The sequence below is a fragment of the Vanacampus margaritifer genome, chromosome 13 (genome assembly GCF_051991255.1).
Source record: "Vanacampus margaritifer isolate UIUO_Vmar chromosome 13, RoL_Vmar_1.0, whole genome shotgun sequence".
NCBI classification, from domain to species: Eukaryota; Metazoa; Chordata; class Actinopteri; order Syngnathiformes; family Syngnathidae; genus Vanacampus; species Vanacampus margaritifer.
In genome coordinates, this window is record NC_135444.1 from 21,716,615 (window position 1) to 21,738,234 (window position 21,620).

General features: G+C 40.9%; 1 protein-coding gene across 2 annotated transcripts in view; it reads left to right on the top strand.

The window, feature by feature from the left end:
• Positions 1-3,090: 3,090 nt before the first annotated feature.
• sema6bb (sema domain, transmembrane domain (TM), and cytoplasmic domain, (semaphorin) 6Bb) overlaps positions 3,091-21,620 on the top strand; it is a 170,323-nt gene continuing 151,793 nt past the window's right edge. For both annotated transcript variants that reach the window (XM_077583867.1, XM_077583868.1), the window contains exon 1: positions 3,091-3,937. The gene's annotated coding sequence lies outside the window, so the exon portion shown is untranslated. The remainder of the gene's footprint in view (positions 3,938-21,620) is intronic.

Sequence of the window (21,620 nt, forward strand, 5' to 3'; positions counted from 1 at the left end):
CTATATAGTTACAGTATGTACATTTTAATACTAGCTTAAAACCTTTGAATGTAATAATAATAAAAAAAAAATATATATAATAATTTTAAAAATTAATAAATTAATAAATATTCTAATTTGCCTCTTAATCGCCTAATCCAGGGGTGTTCCAACTTTTTTCCTCCACTTTTTTTCCTCGCGACATTCGCGCACACTTTGAGGTTAACTTCCCTTTTAAAGCACTGTTTACTTGTGGATCGTTATATTGAGCAAATTAATTATTAATGTGAAACGTTAACAAACAAGACTTTAATCTGAGCAGAAATGAAAGGAAAAAAATGTTTGCTGCTTAAAAGTTATTCTCATTCACGAGGCATTATAAAGAGAATTCTTGATAGAGAAAGTTTTGTTACGTATCGTGATACGCTTGATATAAAACCAATTTAACTCTTTGACTGCCAAAAACGTTATACAACGTTTAGTAAAATCCTATGGAGGAGTGCCAAAGACGTTAAAATACGTTTTTTCAAAACAGAGGTGAAACTAACCATTTTCTATTGTTGATTACTGAAAAACGGAATAAGGTAAAAACAAACTTTTTTTTCTGATGAAAGATGAGAGTCCAATCTTTCATTTGGTAGTATGTGTGTTTCCATAGTCCAAACACATAATTTTCTGTGGACCTTGAAAGATCAGTCAAAAATGCTTAAATCGGCTGGCACCCACGGCATCCCTTTTCTGAAAACGTCTGGCAGTCAAAGAGTTAATATCACGGTTTTGATGATGATTATTAGTAATTGTCAGGTGCATCACACGCTGGATGTACTGGTAGTAACTATTTTACTCGAACTGACGTTTATATTGGATGTAATTCCACTGGCGACCACTAGATGTCGGCACAATTTTTGTGCACATTTGAAAGAAGAAGAACGGAAAGAAGAAGACTTCAGCACATCCTAATTTTTGTTGAACATGATTGATTGTCATCTGCTACAATCCTGCTTTTTATGCCTACAGAAAGTGAAGGTTTGTTTTATAATTGTACGTCTTTGGGCATAATTAATTTTGCTTGGAAAAAACGGGATGTGTTAACTGTAAACAAAGGCAACAGTACGCTGTTATGCTACAATATTTTGTTTTATTGCCCTTCTCGCTCTCCATCAATATATTCAATGTTTTGTGTATGTGTTTGTATTATTTTAAACTGTTTGTTTACAAACCTTAAAAAAAAAAAGTTTCATGAATGCTATTAAAAAAAAAAAGAGTATTTAAATCGGGTATTTCTATATCGCTTTTTTGATTACAGCTAGCACGGTAGGCTAGTTGTTAGCATGTCTGCCCCACAGTTTGGAGTGAAATAGGTCAAAGCAACCCGCACAGGTGCGTTAGATGATAAATAACCCCCGAATAACTGTTTCAGACTGACAGAATTTGTCTCAACTAAGTAAAATACATTAGCGACGGGCTTTTGTGCATATTTCCGTCTCTGTGGCTATGGATGAGATTGTTGCAGAAAGGCTGTTTTGGTTTAGTGCAGCGGATTAACTGGTAGGATGAAATCACATTTGAACGTGTTAATCACACCAGTCGTCAAGCCTGCGGGTGTCATTATTTTAGCGGCAAATTATTCATGAGTCGAAGCTTTAAAGTGTCGTCGGCGCGCTGCCAGTTCCTGGTGAGGGATTTAACTCTGGGGTGGTTAACCTAAGGCACGGGGGCCACATTTGCTTCAGCCTGTTATGAAATTTTTGAAAAAACCAACAAACATCCAGCACATTGTTGTGAAAATATGTAACCTGCAAAAAAAAAAAGTGGCTGAAACTATTACAGCTGTTAAAATTCATTAGGTACAAATTAAACTTGTTTTGAAGGCACTTGCAAATGTATAAAAATATACATTATATATACAAATAGCCACGTCTCTGGAGCGCTTGGTATTTTTTCTCTCTCCATAATTTACTTATTGATTTACTCTTGCATTTTCCTGTTATAAATTGCTCAATAATTGCATTTTGTTTTCAAATATGAGAAATTTGTCATCCACGTAAACCCTTTGTGACATTGAATGTTGTGTTTGATTGCTTTTCTATGGATGAGATTAAAAGAAATATTATGTATAATTTATGTGTGAAAACAGCCCAAGTTCCATTTTGCTCTCAACTGTCTTGCTGCTTTTCTTGCGCTGCATTGTGTAACCATGCAGCAGTTGATGAGGAAAAGTAGAACATGTTGTGTTCCCATGGTGTTAATCAGAAATTCAGAGCCTGCATTATGAATCATCATAACAGTCTGTTGATGTTTTTCGCATTTGACTAAATATTTACTTTTTTTTATCCCTGAAATATTAAACGCACAGCATGGGTATTGTTACTGTGAAACTGTTGAATCTGACTTTTGCTTTGTTTTCATTCAAGGCTGCCCGATCCTGATAGCATAGTTGCTTAAGTCATATTTGAATATTTTTAGAAAACGAGAACATTTTTTTTAATGACTTTGGCATTTTTTATGTCATGAGGATTGCTTTAAGATAAGAACCACCATTCAGGTGATATTTGGCTCTGACAGTAAAGCTAAATATTCTTTATCCCCTGTGAAAAACGTGTTGTAACCAGCATGTACATCCATGTCTGTATTTTACTGCCACTGGGTGACCAATGCACATACGCTAGAATGAGCTGCACAATTAATCATTGTTTTTGCTATGTTTTTCTAATGCACAATATTGTAGAGTGCTATTTTGCTTAAAAAAATGTTTTCGTTTGGGGAGGCTGGAACAAATGAATGGTATTTGCATTCATTTCAATGGGGGAGAGATGATTTGATAAGGCATCAAATTCAAGTAATTTTTTTTTTATAAAAAAACGAGTCTAAACTAAATATTCTTATCAATATTGCATGTATGGAATATGAATTAGGCATCAAAATCCACCATTTTTATCCATCTCGGGGTGCGGCCATTTTGCCACTTGCTGTCAAAATGGCATCACAGCGCTGAAGAGCGCAGATAATGACGGTCACATGACCAAACCCAGAAAACAGGTGAGCCGTGATTGGTCGTTGCCCGAGCCTTAGGCTTGTGATGTCATTTTCAGTCGACAGTAAAGTGGCAAAATGGCTGCCCTTTTTGAATTTTGTTTGTTTGTCTATATTTGTAAAGAGACTTCCCCTTTTTAGTTGAACCAGTAGTTCTACCTTTACCGGAACGGAACGTCAGTACTTTTAGCACCTGTGCTTAATTAGTAATCAACTTATTCCATTCCAGTGCGCGCGGAATTCTACTTCAGGTTTTGACACCAGCGGGTTTCCTTCATTAGTCTCCAGCGGTTCCGGGGGAGAGAGAGACTGGAGACCCCCCCCCCCTCCCTCCTCTTTCGAACAAGCCCAGCTGGCCCGGCCCGGCCCGGCCCGTCTTGTCTCGTCTCGGGGAGGGGAGGGAAGTCTTGGAGCTCATTTGAATGAGCCGACGAGGGGCGGCCGTGCTCACTCTGAGTGCAGCTCAACTGTGAACGCGCCGCGGAGGAGCATCGATAACCGGACCGGAGAAGCGAACAAGCGGATATAATTTGCTTTCGAACCCCGGCGCGGCCGATTCAGTGCCAGCGGCGCCCACCTCCGGACACTTGAGTCGGGGTGACCCCCACCCCCGCACCCCGCAACCCCCCGCGTGTGTGGCCATGTGTCGCCGCGTTACATAGACTCTTTTGTGGGTTGTGTTTTGGACCGGGGGACAGGTGGTGGTGAAGTCTGGGACAGAAACACTCACAAGATCCTCCACCGCCTCCTCCCCTGTGGATGTCAGATCGGCGTACGGACTCCGGGCTCGGCATAGACAGGTGCGACGGGGAGGAGTAGTTTGGACCGAACTCCCTTGGCGATCGCGCGGATTTTCCCCCCCAATTAAGCGGAACACATCCTCACAACAACTCCGAACATTTTCTACCACTTCAGACTAATCAAGGTAAGTGAGACCAAGTGTTCGGCGTGCTGCGCTCCACATTGGCTTGTGTTGATTGAACCCTCCTTAATGTGCAATATCATTACTGTCCTGCATCCTTCTGCTTATTTTCCTTCAATTTCTTACTGCGTAGCTCGCAGCCACGCACTAAACGAGTCCAGATTCTCTCGCCGGACTCTTACATTACCACTGGAAAAAGGCATAAAGGGAGTGATTTATTCATGTAATTGTCACGGCAGCCCATATTCAAATTAAAACCGCCTCAGTCAGCCAGCTTTTTTAATTGAGACGCTTGGGATTGAACCTGCAGTGCTTGCCCTTCCCCCCCCCCATGTATTATGCAATATGCTCATTATAAATCGTTCAAATGAATGCGAGCTGGGAAACTTGCAAAACATCGTTCGTGGTCGACTCGAGTTGGACTTGACTGATGCGTCAAGTGCGTTGTTGTGTCTGCTGCGGGTTGCCAATGATGCCCACTGGCCTCATGGGCGCTTGTGCCACCTCTCATTCCCGGCTCTTGCCATCCTGCACTGCTACACGCTCACCGGACAAAACATTAGGCACACCTGCACTGCACAGTTGCACCCCACAGTTGCACCCCATACAAAAAAAAAAAAGAAAGAAAATAATTTGTCTTTGCAACGATGCTCAGTGTCCATATTAGACCCTTGGGACATTGTGTATAATGCAAATAAAAACCAACAAACGCATAAAACCTCAGCTCGAGGGATTGCAATAAAAAAAAAACTGCGTATGAATATTATAATAAACATTTGTTGCTTCTGACTTTTTTGAAATTTTATTTTAATATGGCCTGTAGTGGACTTTATTGAAAACACATAATTTACGCCCGGTAGAGCAAAATTTTCCCACAATAATTATGTGTCATATCAGGGACCAGGAGGTATAGGCTGGCTACTTATGTGTTAAAGTTAATACTGAAGTCATGCAAAATGTAATATTTCATCTTTTAAAAATTTGGAGGGCAATACATTTAATTTGATTTGATTTATATATATATATATATATTTTTTTTTTAGATCTGTCATCTTCTTTCTTTTCGTTTCCCTTAAATGAGCAAAAATTGGCAAAGCTACACAAAAAACAAAATAGTTCCCAGCAACCATAAAATGTCCCCGACAAAATGCCATTTCAAAATTGCACTCGCCAAATGGCGCTACTCCCCCCTCCCCCCATTCAAAGCATGCAGCAACCATTAACTTGTTTTCTTTCTTTTTTTTTTAATCTGCAAGGGTGTCTTGATACTCAAGGCACTACAGATGTTGCCGTTCAGTATTAAATGGTTAAAATCCCCCCCAAAATCTTGTTATTTTTGGATAATTTTAATCTGGTGACAACAGACTTTGCCTTATAGAACTGCAGGTATTATTTTTGGCCACTTGGGGTCGCCATCTCCACGTTCTGCACTATACTATCTGTGACTTCGGTGAGTGACGTGTGCGCCAATATTAGCTGTGGTTAGCCAGCCTGCGTGTTGAGTGTGTTGTGCTCACAATAGCTCTGTATGAATGCATTTTGTATTACTTTTGTTATCGTTTGCCTAACAAAGCAATCTTTCATCACTCATGGGCACATTGCTAGATGTTCCGTGTGGTAGGTATTAAAAGCAATTTTTGCTTCAAATTAGTTTTTTTGAGGGGAATCTAGTTCATCAAGGTAATAATTTCTGCATTAAATTTCAGTACTTTACTGTATAGGTGGTCTTTTTTTTTTCCCCCCCATGAGAGCCACTGTAAACTAGCTCCACATTTCCTTCAATTTCCCCCCATTGGCGAGCTGCACGTTGCTTTCTTTTTATAGTGGGTCCCCTGTTTCAAATTCAAATGGCTTTTCATCCGTTGCCTTTTGTCCATCCCTGAAGTTTGTGGACTGGAAAAAGGAGACAAGAGGAGTAAGTGGCGTCCTCAAAAGGGTTTGGAGCCCGAGTGTGAGAGAGCGAGCGATGAAGTAGACTCGGCCAAGGGAATGACACCACCTAAAAACCACCATTCTGTTGCGCGGAATGTGTCAATCAGTCTTGGCTGGACAAGAGTCTTTAAGTCTTTCCTCCCCCCCATTCCTTTTCTTCTTCTTCTTCTTCTCCTTTGGGCTGTCACCCAATTGAATCACAGACAGATAGATAGCTAGCTAGCTAGATGGACGGATAGCTAGCTAGCTAGATGGACGGATAGCTAGCTAGCTAGATGGACGGATAGCTAGCTAGCTAGATGGACGGATAGCTAGCTAGCTAGATGGACGGATAGCTAGCTAGCTAGCTAGATGGACGGATAGCTAGCTAGCTAGCTAGATGGACGGATAGCTAGCTAGCTAGATGGACGGATAGCTTGTCAAATAGCTAGCTATCTATCTAGCTAGTTAGACAGCTAGCTAGTCAGATATATAGACAGACTACACTTGTAATAAATAAATAATATTTTTCTGACCAATGAAATTAGATTTTCTTTCCTCCCTGCTGGCGCAGTGTTTGGAAAATTACACGTGACGCAGGTTCCACTGTTGATTAAAAAATGGACATGATGTTCAGATCCCATCTTAAATTGATCTGCTATACAGGTTAATCGATTTACAAAGTTGGTCATGAAATGAATTCAACTCAGGTAGCACTGTAGTGCCAAATAATCCGAATAGCCTACTTTGAGTGCAGCAGTGCCCCTATTCCTCCCACCCTCATCACTTAATTGCAAGAGACGTGCTATCAGAGGGAATGAATGAGTAGACAACAGAGGGAAATACCTGCCTGATCGGATCTGTGATCTCCTCACGGGTTCAGGGTTTTTTAATTTGTTTAAAAGCAACAAACGCAATACCGTGCAATCTTGGATGGCTGCCGAGAGAAAACCCCACTGTGGTCTTTTAACCCTTTAAAGCGGCATTTTTTTATGTGTGCTCGTTCTATGTCAAGACTTATTTTGGACAGAAACAAAACCGTGAATGTCGTGGTTGTAATTAGTTGGAGCGTTTGTTTCCTTTCTATGAGCTGATCTTGGGGTAACGAGAGACTTGACACCCCAAGTGTGTTAACTTACGTCCAGCCCTAAAATATTTTTATGTGCCCTGTTTGGGGACCACTGCCAGTGCTTCACATAAGTTTTGAACCATGAATCATCATAAACACGTCCAACTGAAGGCCTCTGTCAAGAGTTTAATTTCTTCTCACAGGCATGGCAAAGCATGTTTTATTTTTCACAGGAACGACTTAAATAACCCGAAACCCCGTAGCATGCTCTCCTACTGCCTTAAGAAATGAGTCAGAGGTGGGCAAGACCGTGGAGAACAATTAAAAGGCGCAGTGGACGTGAGAACGGAAAGTAACAGTTGTGCAGAAAACGCTTAATTCAAGAGCACATTTTCATCGAAATGAGAGAACAAGAGGACTGTGACCAGGTTGCTCCGCTCGGGGTTGCAGTCATCCAAGGTCGCGGTGCTTATTACACTTTTTTGGCGGGATTTTGTTCATCCCCCTGTGCTTCTCCTCTCAAAGCTTAACAAAGCGCTCAGTGGAGTTTAGCTAATCCGGGCCGAGCGGTGCCCGGTGCTTTATTGTAAAGTTAGCTCATTTGAGGCGCTCTGCGACACGTCTCATCGTATGCGCTCCCGTGACACAACCCTGGCTCTTTTGGTCAATTGGAGCTTTTTTTTATTATTATTATTATTATTATTTTTTTTTTTTACTAGGGCTGTGTTTACGAAAATCGCTGATTTTCCTTTTTATAGCCCAATATTGATTTATAAAACCATAAATCGATTATTTTAATGGCTTTTTCTTTTAAATTCATGAGAAAATACAAATTTAAAAGCCTATTTTTTTGTATTTTGCTGTTTTCTTGAAATGTACTGTTTACTGCAAGTATTTTCTTGCATTCACGAAAGACCTTTAAAACTTTAATTAATTTATTTACAATTATTGAATTACAATTATGCAAATAGTATTATTTTTATTATTATCTCATATTAACATCTAAGTGATTATAACGCATGTTGCTTTCATTAGCAACAAACAAAACTAAATCACTTGACCAACTCCTGCCTTCATTGAAATCAAACTAAACTCTTGTGATTCGAAATCTAAGGGATTCAGAAAATTACTATTGATACCCAAACCCAGTTTTTACAATATACAAGTCAGAATTTAGAGTATTTAGTGTAGTACCACTTTTTGCCACGACATGCCAGGCAGCACTGAGCTCTGGAAAAGGTGCAGTCGATTTTTAGAAGCAAGAAGATGAGGCAGGGAAGTTTCTCTACTAAAATTAAAGTCTAAACAGTACAATATTTATTCCAAGTATAGAGAATATATGTGCGATTACTGTTGTACGCTTCAAGTTGCTGCTCTGTGTGTTAAATTTGTTTGAAGGTTACCATAACATCTTTGCTAATTTTGCTTAGCCCCGTCTATTGTGTTTCACATTATATGTTAGCAGTAAGCTAACTCACTTGGATTCTATCATGATGTCCCATACTTAACTCTTTGACTGCCAAAAACGTTAAATAACAAATCCTATGGAGGAGTGCCAAAGACGTTAAAAGACGTTTGTTTCAAAACAGAGGTGAAACTAACCATTTTCTATTGTGGATTACTGAAAAACGGAATAAGGTAGAAACAAACTTTTTTTTTCTGATGAAAGATGAGAGTCCAATCTTTTTTTGGTAGTATGTGTGTTTCCATAGTCCAAACACATAATTTTCTATGGACCTTGAAAGATCAGTCAAAATGCTTAAAATCGGCTGGCACCCACGGCATCCCTTTTCTGAAAACGTCTGGCAGTCAAAGAGTTAAAGGTAAATTGCGTAAAAATAATCACACTTTTTTTTACATTCTCTTTTATGTGTTAAGACAATATTGAGAGACATTTTTTTTATTTTTTATATTAAAACTCCCAAAAGTGACGTTTTTGTGTGGCTGGAATGGATTAATGGTAGTGCAATGTATTTAGTATTGCAATATGAAAACATCTAGTCGTGTATGCTCTAACTTTTTCTCATTTATTTATAGCTTTATTTTGATATTTGGCGGTACTGGCTTAGCTCTGTTGCTACACCGTCTTTCTATTGCATCATCACTCTCTGGATGAGGCATGACAAATCGATTCAACTGTTCAGCAAATGTGACAGTTGACTCAAGCGTAGGCTGATTGGATAAGAGAAAATTTACATGTGCAATATATTCCGTTTATAACCTCAAACTTTGCTTCCACTTGCTTTGTCAACAAGAGTTTGCTCTCCATGATGGCGACACGCGTGCCACACAAGTGCGCACAATGAGCGTTGTGTTTTTTTCCTCACGGCAGCCGTCGCCCCCGCGCCCTTTGCCGTGGAGCAAATGTTGTAACATGCGTAGTTGCCATAAAACAGGTGCTTTTGGCGCAAGGACGTCATCTCTCATTGCCTCTCATTTTAGGCACCCGTGGGCCTTCAACAAGGGTTCTGCCGTAGACAAACACGGCGGCGTACTTACGGCGTGGATCCATGTTCTTGTAAATATTGGCCGGCTTAAACAACCTCCCATGAGTGCCTTTTATTGATTGAATTCTCCTCGCCGCTACCTCATATTAGCCCACTTTGCAGCTTTACGTTCTCCAAACATATTAGCTTTTCGGCCCCCTCCAAAATACACATTTCCATCCCCGCCGCAGTATATAAAGACACGCAGGGAGTTTTGGTTGTCTTTGCATTTTTCCGCCTCGTAAAAGCAAAAAAAATGACTTTTAGAATTCCAAAGCTGTCCATCCAAGAATGAGTCCCCGCTTTTACTGTGGATAATCCCCAGGCCCTGCTGTCAGCGTTTCTTGCAGCGTTCCCCTGAAATAAGTCAAATTGAATGCAATCGAAAGGGAAAGTGGCCATAACACTTGAGGGTAAGTAAAGAAAACCGGCCTTGCTTTTTGCTCCTTCTTGGAAAACGAGCCGTAAGGAGAAACATTCACTTTGCGAATATACTGTCCACAAACATCCACTTGATGGTTTTCTGTTTTTGATGGGTTTCGGTCGAGGACAAAAGTATTGCGACACAACAAGTCGGGTTAAACGAACCCCTGCTTTTTTTGATGTATGATGATGCTGCCTAGCTAATAGTGGCGTGGAAATGATGCATCTTGATTGAGTGACTCAAATCTTTGTTGGGGAGGAGCTAAGTTGAGTCTCGGTTTAGTCTATTAAATGCCTATTAAAAAGACAACATTGCTATTTTTTTTTTATACTTTTAAAGGCCATAGCCACACCCACTTATGGCGCATTTTTATTTATTTAATTATTTATTTAGCTTTTTTTTTTTGCTTAAATTTTGGCTTGCAAAAAAAAGCGGGAGGAAAAAAAATTCAACCAAGCGGCACTCGTAAGTCTTAAAGATGGAGTAGTAATATTGAAGGCGAGTCAGGATTCTAGCCCCGCCCCTTATTGATTTGATAGATTGATTTTAATGGATAAAGAGGTGGACCAAAGTGAGATTGACCAGGCTCGCTCGTGAACGCGGTGCAGTGTGCTTGTTTTAAACCTGCCAGCTCAGCTTCCTTCGGTCTTGCAGCGCTTCGCTATGTTTCTCCCGTCACACGTTCTGTCATCGCAGTGGACTCCCGTTACTTATTAAAACACACGATTTAAAGTATTCCTCGGCGCCCGTTCTCACTCTCGCTGTCAAGACAACGGAGACGATCGTATGACATCGCTTTGAGGGAGCGGAAAAAGAAAACTGCGCAAATAAGTAGTCGTACTTCCAAGCCGTTTGTCACTTTCAGTTGAAGTTTGCTGTGCAGCTGACACAGGAAAGAAGTGAATAGTATTTAAACACTAAAATGTTAACTCAGACTTGAAACCTTTGAATCATGGTTTGAAACCCTAATATGAAACCATAACCTTTCTTTTAAGCCCTAATTTAGGCTTGAAACTCTTTCTATAAACCCTAACTTCCTCTTAAATTCACAATTCCGCTTTTGACCTGCCAAACTGAATCACATATATATTAGCTAGCTTGATGCTAACTGTAAAAGATTTTTTTTTATTTAAAACTCTTTAAGAGACAGGACAAGTACTTCAACAGTAATATGACATACAACTGAAAAAGGAAAAAAAAAAAAAACAACTGGCATGCAAGGAGAAGGTTAAAATACATTTTCCCATTGAATTAAAAGGAAATGCTATCAAATTGTTCCAGAAAAAAAAAATCATTCTAGAATACTGTACTTTATAAAAACATACAAAAATTACACGATTAAGTAGAATGTAAAGAATAGATTTTGCAACACTTCTTGCCTCGATTCACTGGACATTGTGCTGCTCCTTCTGGTGCGCACACCTTGGCCACCTGGCGGCAGTATACTACAGACATATAGATATGCAGTGCAGGGAGATGGATTACATGTCACAACTCTTCAGCAGTAACATTAATAACTCTTCGCAGAGGATAAATAACATATGCCTGAGAGTATTTTCTTTCTACATGTATTTAGATGATAAACTCGATAACCAACTATGGTGTTTTGCAATATGAAATTGTGGATTTAAATGCTAAGCTAACACAAGGCATATTTTCTCTGCGCAGTGAAAACAAAAACTGTTACTGGAGCGTAAAAAAGAAAAAAGACTAGATTACAAATCTGTGATCTAGCATGGCCGAAGAACATTTATTCTCTTTTCCTGTTTCCCACCTTTTAGCCCTTCCCCTTTCTGTTCTCTGCCCCCCCCCCCCCCCTGCGCCCCCCCCCCCCCCCGGGCCTTGATGTCAAGGCCTCGCAGGCAGTGTGGTCCCTGCCCACTGGGACTCTGAATGGGACAAATTGACCGTAACAATGTTCCCACTTAGCATGTGGCTCTGGGAGTGAGGGGAGGTGAAAAGGAAGGGACCCGATGATTGAGGGCTAGGTCAGCCGCAATGCAGGAGGGGGCGGGGTTGAAAAAGACGGACGATTATTTGGAAATGCCTTGCAAAGATAATAATCACATTTGATTGACACTGTCAGAGGTATTCATATAACAAGCTGTTTATTATTGTGGATGTTGAAGGGCAGCTGGGTGGGAGGTTTTGGTTCATGAAGGACAAAATATTAGAAACGGCACATGTGAGGATGATCCAGCTCTTGTATTGGGCCTCATTAGACCGTGTCAGTGTACCTAATGTTCTGGCCTCTCTTCTCTCATGCTCTCCCACATGGTATTGTTTGTTGGTAATTTGCTCCAGGCTATACTGATGGAGTTGCCATAGCAGCAGGATAAACACTTGTGTCTGTGACCCTGCAAGGCCTTACACACGCACACGCGCACACGCGCGCACGCACACACATGCCTTCCAGGGGGCACTCAGTCAAGAATTTTTTTTTCTTCCTGATCTACTCCAAGGTGTTGCTCAAATGGTTAAAGGTCACCAAGACCACCTCCTCCTCCTCCGTTCAATTGCAATAAGACCCCAATGGGACCACCTCAATCGTCGAGTTATGTTGGCCACGCCACAGAACCCGAAAGATGTTTTCACTCAGAAAGACGGACGTGAACGTCGGATTGAACGCACTTGGAATAAGGTGAAGGCAAAATAGGCTGACTGGAGACTTGGTTGGCACATTTTCTGCTCACATTTTAAAAATTGTTTACAAAAAGACAGCAAAATCACAAAGTAAAAGCAAAAACTGCTACCAGGTGGTGCCAAGAACAAGAAAAAATCAAAATATTTTTTATATATATATATATATATATATAATCCAAAATGTTTCATGTCAAGTCACACATTTTATTAAAAAAAAAAAAAAAAAAAAAAAAAAAAATATATATATATATATATATATAAAAAATAAGTAAGGGTTAAAGAAAGTTTGTTGTACGCTGCGCCAAGATCTCACACTACTTTTTATGTAAAGTTAGAATGTAGGGTTAAGGGTTACTGGCTGTTTTACTTTAAAAAAAAAATAAATAAGTTAAAATGACTAGATATGAGGCAGCTTTGTCAAGTAGAAGAAAACATTGTAAATGTTGCAAGATATCATACTATTTTTACTTAAACATTTCCAAAAGTCAAATTTTATTTCATTAAAAAGTTTGAATGTTAAGATATTGCAATATTTTTTTTTTTTAATAAAATATTTTGGGGATGTTAAAAGATCACACTCATACAAACTTTCTACTTTTGAACTTATACTTTGTATTTATTTATTTAATTAATTTATTGTACCCCTTTGAGTACTGCGCATTTATTTGCTGAATACTTTTCAAGTTTTACGTGCCGCATACTCATTTATAACCAGTAGTGAAATGCTAATGTTGACCTCCAGTATATTTTTGTCTTGAGTATATTTGATCCCAAGAGCGTTAGAAAATGGATGGATGATATGTTTCACAAACACGATAGTAGTAATAGTAAGTAGATACCGTGCAGTGAAAATGGGGCATCACCATCTAACCCACATTACAGTATTATGCTCGCCCTCCTTTTGTATTTTAATCATTTGTTTCGCCATCTGATCGCGTCTCTTTTTTTTTTTTTATATATCTCATGCGCATCCAGCACAATGCCGGGCTAGAATAGACTTCCGCGAAAGAAGTCTCAACAATTTCAAGTCGGTAATAAGCACTTGTTCAAGTCCCCTCAACTTGAATGCCTTGGAAGAGTTGACTCAAATCCTAGAATGCGACCGCTGTCGACGCGGGTCAAGTGGCTGCTGAATACACGTAGATACTTTCCTCTGATCAAACCGGCACCGCATGGCAGGCCAACTCTGAAATGATCTTTATTTTTTCTCAAGACTTCAAAAAGTGCGTTTTAACACGTTTGAATGCATTTTGAAGTGTGTAAAATGGGTAAACCTAGCATACAAAAATTCCCTGTGATCAACGGGGCTAGTCTGTAAATCCATGAGGCATTCGTCCTTGCATGTGTGTGCGTGCATATCGGAGGGACAATTTTATCCCCCCCCCCCCCCCCCCATGGGCCCTCGCTTTCACATTGATGAAGCCCCTGTGACAGCACAGCCTTGGCTTGTAAACGGGAGACTAATGAGGGGGCCGCAGTCAGGAAGTGAGAGGCCTGTCCCATACAACTTTCGATACAATTGCCAACTGTGGCACGAAGGCGCTGACACGCTGAAGCTGCTTGCATGTTTCAGCTGTGTCAAGTCCCGTAGAGCGCTTTCAGCTGTTTATCGAGCATAAATCCAAAGTGAGAGCACACTTTGGGTCTGATTGAGTCAACTCGATATCGTTTTTCATACGTGGGAGTGAAAACGATTTCAAGGGCGGATTTGAAAATGGAACGATTCAATTTGGTCAGTTGGATTACGATTCGATATGTTACGGCTCATTTCGAGAGGGTAAGCTGGAATGGCTTTTTGTTATTCTACATACTTGACACGTATCTTGATATTTTTCAAAGTGGAACGATTAGATTTGGTTCAATTCCATGCACTCGCATCTTCCAGTACCATGCGCGGGCTAAATGGCCCAGATCTGGCGAGACCCAGGTCCGGAAAGTGAAAGGGGAGGAAAAACAATCTTGGAAAAAATCTTGGTATTGCTAGTGTTATATCAAAAAACAAATTTTTGGATCAAACCGTTTTTTGTTTACACTGCTAGAATGCAAAAAAAGATGTGGCAGCTAGTTTATTGTTCCAGCTCGGTGCATCAATGATTCTATTGTGATTCAGTTCTGGCAGAAGTAAATGCAAGTTCATGCAGTTTAGCAAACGTGAGACAAATTGCAATGGATGATTTTTCATCTTGAAATACCGCACCTGAAAGCTAAAGTTTTCGAAATGCCAGAAACAAAAATGATCACAACATATCTATTCAAGCAATGTGATTTTTGGAGCTTCTGACTTGGAGCCAATCACAAGAAGAGGTCATGCCATATCGCCTATGAACCTTGATTTAGCCCGGTATTCATCTAAAGTATATGACTTTTTTGTCATAGTGAAAAAATGGAGTTAGCCCAGTCTAGTTCTCAATAACTCAATCATACATTGTACAGTATGCGAAAAAAAAAAAGAATCTGTAGACTATCCCAGTAGAGGACAGTAGCCAGAGTGTTGTGGTTGGTATCCTGATGGATGTCTGCCAAACTCTCGTGGTCCATATAGTGAAGTTAATAATTGTACTGCTTGGTGGAAACGGGGCTTAGAGTAACAAGCTACCATAAATGTAAAAGCCTGGGGCAGCATTTTAAACAGCTATGCCGCAGCTATTTTCATTTCCCCCCTCTGACAAGCTATAAATAGCAACACTTACCATCTCATTTTGCGCATCTTCTCCGGTTTATTTCCCACGCTAGGTTGCTATGATGGCCAGATGACTAATAGCGCTCCGTTGATGACGCTCGGGTACGTCGCTGAGAGGATGCCGGTCACGCTCTTACGGGACTGCCCCCCCCCCCTCACCCCCCCGCCGCGCCCCCCACTGTCAGCACAGCGGGATTCTAAAAAGACCCCACCACCTCACCTGGCGTGGGCTAAGCCAGGGTTATACGGCTGTTTTATAGCTGATTCATTTCTCGGGGGCGCAGAAGCTGAATGGTTCCAACCTGAGCTTTTATGGTCACGGAGAAGCTGTTAAAATGAAATGAGAAGGTTCTTAGTGACAGAATTGTTTCCTTGTACTGCTCATCGGGGTTGAAGCTGGCCAAAAGTCGGCTCTGCCAGGGTGACTGCATCTTTTGTGCTTTGTAATGAACTCTTTCACTCCCAGCCATTTTCACTGAAGCAACCCCCTTCGCGCCCAGCTGTTTTACTGGATTTTGGCTGCTTTTTGCAAGGCCCACAGAATATTGGGTTCTATTGCTATAAAAACATGGAACCTACCAAAAGAAAGATTAGAGTCTCTTCTTTCATCAGAAAAAGTATATTGCTATCTGTTTCCGTTTTGCAGTAATTAGCATTAGTTTAAAACGGTGGGGAAAAGAGTTTTTTGCAACATGGCCTTGGTTGATCTCTTATACTCTGCTGCCATTTGCTGGCCATTTTTGTAACAGCTACCATTGCTTTAAGCCACCTCTCCAGGTCAGAGGGTGCATCAAAGCCCACTGTATGCTCTAGCATAAAAAAAACAAAGAAAAACACGTATAAATACGTTTTTGGTAGCATGGTAATATTTTAAATAGAGTATATTTATAGGTTTTTGAGCGCAAATGAGTTAACATCTTAATGTAGTTGGACGATATTGAAAAATCAATCAAAATGCTCTAAAATGGCTGCCACTGTCACAACAGGTTGTGATTAGTGGAAAAATGGCTGGCCTTTTTCACATTGAAAATCCCTGGAAGTTTTCCACTCCTTCGCAAACCTCAACGGCTTCCCACAGGACAGAGGGAAGACTTTTTAAAGGGGAAGTCAACCCCCAAATTTTTCAGGACAACTAGTCTAAATCCAGTATTCGGGTTAATATTACATTTGTGGAATATGAGTAAAGCAGCAAAATCCAGTCGTTTTTACCAATATCAGAAGGCGGCCATTGTGCCGTGTAGTGAAAATGACATCACAGCTGCTCAGGTGTCAAGTAACAACCAATCACAGCTCAGCTTCAGAAAACGGGTGAGCTGTGATTGGCCGTTGCCTGAGCTCTGAGCAACTTTTATGTCGTCTTCAGTTGACAGCAAGTGGCAAAATGGCCGTCCCCTGAGACGGATTCAAACTGTTGACGGAAGTGGAGGCAGTCTTGAGAAGACGCTCGTTCGGCCTCCGTCGCGAAGTACGTCCTTCAACGCGCTCGCCGAAATGAATGACTCCGAAGCACCAATTAACGGGAGGCCTCTCTTTGGGTCTCAAAGAACCGCTGTGCCTTACGTCTTCTTATCTCTCCAGCAATATGGATGAGTGTGTGTGTGTGTGTGTGCGCGCACCCACGCCGTCCTGCAAAGAAGGGGATTTCAGCCATGAGAAAGGGAAGCCGCTGAGCGGGCAAAGAGGTGAGATGAAAGAGCGCGCGCGCGCCCGGCTTAAGGTTGAACGTCCGAAGGGGTCACAAGAACAAGCCAAGCGGTGTTGATTAGCGGCGAGATGAAGAAGGAAAAGGTCAAGTCCCGTGTGATGGGAGGAGAGGATGACGAGATGAAGTCAGGAGTGAAGGACGGAGAGGACGCATTTGGGTTCGGACCCGCCCCCTGTCCAAACCCAAATGCGTCCTCCTGGGCTCATTTTTAATCCACCGTGTCGCATACAATTATATAGACAAACTTTATTAGAAAAGAAAAGAAAGACATACATATGTATACGTTTGTACGCAACAAAATCAAATCAAATTGTTAGCTATGACTGCATTTTTGCTAGCATTCAATTTCAAAATAAGATTTAAAGAAGAAGTAATGTGAACAATTATGCGCATAAACCGTCAATATCATACGAGAACACAACACAACATTTGGAGCAGTTTTCAATCAATATGTACATCTCGTAACGGGACAAACGGAAAAAAAAATATCGATAAAACACCTACCAGAGATGCTAATTAATAAATGTGTGGCAATCACTAGTAGTTGGATATTTTCCAATTCACTTGAATTGTCTGAAAATTCTCAACTATTTACTATCTATGCTAGTGACGTATAGTAACAGGCAGAGCAAATAAATACCCTTCCACTAGCAACATCATTATTTCGCTATACTGTGATACCATGACTTATATAATTCCATTTTTTCTGTGCTAATTCAAAATACTTGCACCTCGAATCATCTTATCCCATTACAATGAATGGAAATGCAATTAATCGGTTCCAGCGCCGACCCAAGAAACACACATTTTTTTTGAAGAGATGCCCTGAGCACACAACTCAAGACAAAAAAAATCAGCCGAGCTTTTTTGTGACGTTTATGCCCTGAGAGTTTTCTCATGTGTGCCTTAGCGCAATAAAGGCTGTGGGAAACGTTGCCATTTATGACCCAGCTGCTCTCACCATTTTCATGGAATTCAAACGTTCCCACTTCAACGCGTTCGTCACACATCATGATTGATAAATCTGCATTTTGTGCCGATGCGCTCGATGGATGGCATCGTCTTGGCTCCTCGGAAATCTACGCAAGCCGCACCTTATGTTCGAATCAGAACTCATCAGCGTGGACTTTCCATTCCAAATGAGGAGCTGCAAAAGCTGTCACAGGACCGCAAATGATACGGTGCGCGCGGAAACGCCGCTTCCAAAGGGCTTGTGTGCCGGCTACAATGAGAGGCGCTGATTGACGCGTCCTCGCTGCCGGCTTTTCTGTGGCCTGCCCCGCATTCACGGCGCCATCGCGAGCATCCCCGCAGGAAAGAGGGGCCTAATTTGTATTTGCATGTAAATGCTCTTCACCTCTCGGCTTGACTGGCGGGCCAATCAAAATGGCTGTGTGTGTGTGTGTGTCTGTGTCACATGCACTCGCTTGGCTGTGACAATTCAGTACTCCAGCTCAGGCGGCACTCTTTTACTTTCCTCGCTGAAATGTGTTTTGAGGGTGGGTGGGGCGGGGGGGGGGGCATGATGACAGGGTTCCCACGGGGGATGGAAGTGATGGAAAATGATTGCGTTTTACAGGCTTTGTGCTTTAAAGTGCTTGGGATCGGAGATGTTGATTTCATAACAAAAATAGTGCTTCTACCTTCACTCACAAACTGAATTCATGCCGTGATGAAGTCAATTGTATCGATTTTCTTATTATATACGGCACTTTTCAGATGCGGTTGTTCTTGTTGAAGTGATACAGAATTACAATTGAGTTGAGTATAAAAATACTGTGTATCTGATGTAAAACGTGTATTATGCGATATAACGGCGTGAAGAGATGCTTGCATCAGATTTAGCAAAATATCTTCCATTTGTAGTCAATCTGTCCACTTGCTACTGAAAAAATGTAAAAAAAAAAATGGAAATAAAATTTGATAATATGCCAATCTGCGTGTGCCGGATATGGGATTGCACTGTTGTCATACTATTTTATGTGGTATTTATTTGGCCACTTAATGTATGTTTTTTTTTCTTTTCCTTTTTTAATAAAAAAAAAATCTACTTTGTGATCTAAAAAAAAAAGTATTTTATAAATAATCGGAGAACATATGCCCCCCAAAAATTGACATTTATTTTGTGTGTTTTAAAAAAAATCTTGAACGATAATAATAATAATAATAAATATAGTTGTTATTTGGATATAAAATTACCTGGATCGAGATTTTTGCCACACATTTAAGGTGGCTGGATCATCTCGGCAAAGGAGAAGTGCTCACGAGCGCAGTTTTACAAACAGACTTGTAAACAATATTTGAGAGAAATAGACCTTTTGTGTACATTGAAAAATTTCCAACTTTTGAGTTAGGTCAAGAAAAATAGGATCAAAAACAAAAGTGTTGCATTTCTATTTCTGTTCATTAAATGTTAACGTTAACAACACAGACTTTTTTTTTAGCCAAATGATTTGGTTTGGTTCAAGGGTTTCTGCTGAAATGTGTTAAAGTAGCTTTTGTTTGAAGGATTCGAATTTCCATAATAACATCCATGCTAATTTCCATTAGCCCGTCTTATGACCTTTTACATGAGATATTTGCATTAAGCTAGCAGACTTTCATTAACTATCCAATATTTCATTCTCTTTAGTTTTATGGGTCGTTTGCACAATACAGCACAACTGGAAGAGACAAAACGGCTTGAAACGGCTCCTCCATCCTACCGCGCTCAGATGTACCTTTTCCACAGCTTTCTTTTTTTGTTGTTGTGGACTCGGTAGCGCACAGGCAGGCTGACTCGCCTCCCACACGCCGCTGATGACGAGTCGGCGTGATGGAGGAGTGTTTGTGCTGCGCTCATGTAGCACATCCACACAGTTTGGCAGCATGTCAGGCATGTGTCAAGGCTCTTGTCACCAAGTGACTCGCGACGCCGTAAATCTCTCAGCGGGGACGGCGAGTGAGTTCTGAAACGAACACTCTCAAACCAGTTGGGTCAAAAGCAACTCAATTATGGATCAAAAATGGACCGATCCACTTTATGGGTCAATTTAACCCAACTTTCTGGGTTGTTTTATACAAAATGACCCCTTTTTTTGACCCGTGTAAAGGATCTGACCAATATTTATGAGTTGTTTTACACTAAAAGACCCCTTTCTTGACTCAAAATTGGATCAAATAGACCCAAGTAGAGGATCGGTCCATTTTTGACCCATAGTTGGGTTATTTTTGACCCAACTGTTTTTAGTGTGAAGCGAGCGAGAGCGACCCCCTCCATTAAACTGGAAATAATTAGTTGTGTAGTTTGAGGGTGCAAGTGGGAAGTTGCACCCCGAATTTACTCCAGCTTGCTGAGTCACTTACGGTGGTTGTGAAACTCTTCTTCTTCTATGGATCTCTAACTGTATGATACTGCCCACGGTGGCCAAGTTGCACACGCCGTAATGAATATATCATAATGCACAATCTGTTTAATTCTTTAAGCACTATTTAACTCATTTGCGTCCCAAAACGTATTTAAAATGATTTTAAATATTACCATGCTCCCAAAGACGTATTTATACTTTAAAAAAAAAAGAAAAACTGTTTTTGTTATGCTAGAGCATACAGAAGGCTTTGACGCAGCCTCTGAACTGAAGAGAATGTTTGAAGCAATGGTTGTAATTACAAAAACAGGCCAGCAGGTAGCAGCAGAGTATAAGAGATCATCCCAGGCCATGTTGCAAAAAGCACAGTTTTAAACAGATTTGTAAATAATGAGGAAACTTAGCTATATTCTAATGCTAAACAGAAACTGATAAAAAATATATATACTTGGAGGGTGGAACGGCATTTTTACTGGCATTTTTACAGGGCTGAACAATTTTGAAAAATAATCTAAATGTGATTTATTAATTTTTTTCTCAATCTTGCAATTGTGATTTAATATGTGACAACAATATTGTAATCAAATCTGTGGCTTTATCACTCCACATGTCCACGTTTCATGCAACAATATGTAAACAAACAAGTGGACTGCACTTCCTGACTTATATAGACACAATATAATAATTGACTTTGCGATTTGAAAATGACATTCTACTACCCTTTTTTTTCGACATGAGTTTTGAGTGAAAAATAAGCATAAGGCGTCTCGATTACCGGTTCTTTTGATCTGTGAAGGAGTGCCGACCAGACAACTCATTCGCACCGTCTTTAACCATCAGCGCCGGCTGCGCTTCCTTGACATCCTCCCGTGATGACGTTCACGTCAACACTCGACCGCCGGAACCCTTTTCCCTCCCAATTACCCACGCGTCTCCTCTAAACTAACCTCGCTCCGTCTGTCCGTTTCCATTTCAAAAACCTGACGGCGGCGTTCTGCCACAACACGGCGGCTCGGGGCGCGAGAATCGTCGTGTAGGAAACATCAAGGCGGGTTAAAAGATGAGGAAACGGCTACGACTCACTTTTTCCATTCATCTCGCAAGAGCGTTGGAACCAAAAGCCTGTTGTTGCCGTGAAGGCAAGTAAACAAAAACGCTCGCTAAAAGAACCACACGCACACACACACACAAAATCGCATTGTCCTCCTGGCTTCTGAGCTTGTAATGGATTTTCTCCATTTTGACGTTATTGATGAGTGGTGAGCGAGTGCTCCTTTAATTGCGTGGTACCCTGAAGGCGAGAGTGCTGAGTGCCCACTTACCCAAAAGCTGGCCAAAAACTAAAGATGGCAATTTATTGTTGAGTGAAAGTTTTGCGCTCCCAGTAGGAGAACAAAAGAAGGCAAAATATTCCAAATCGC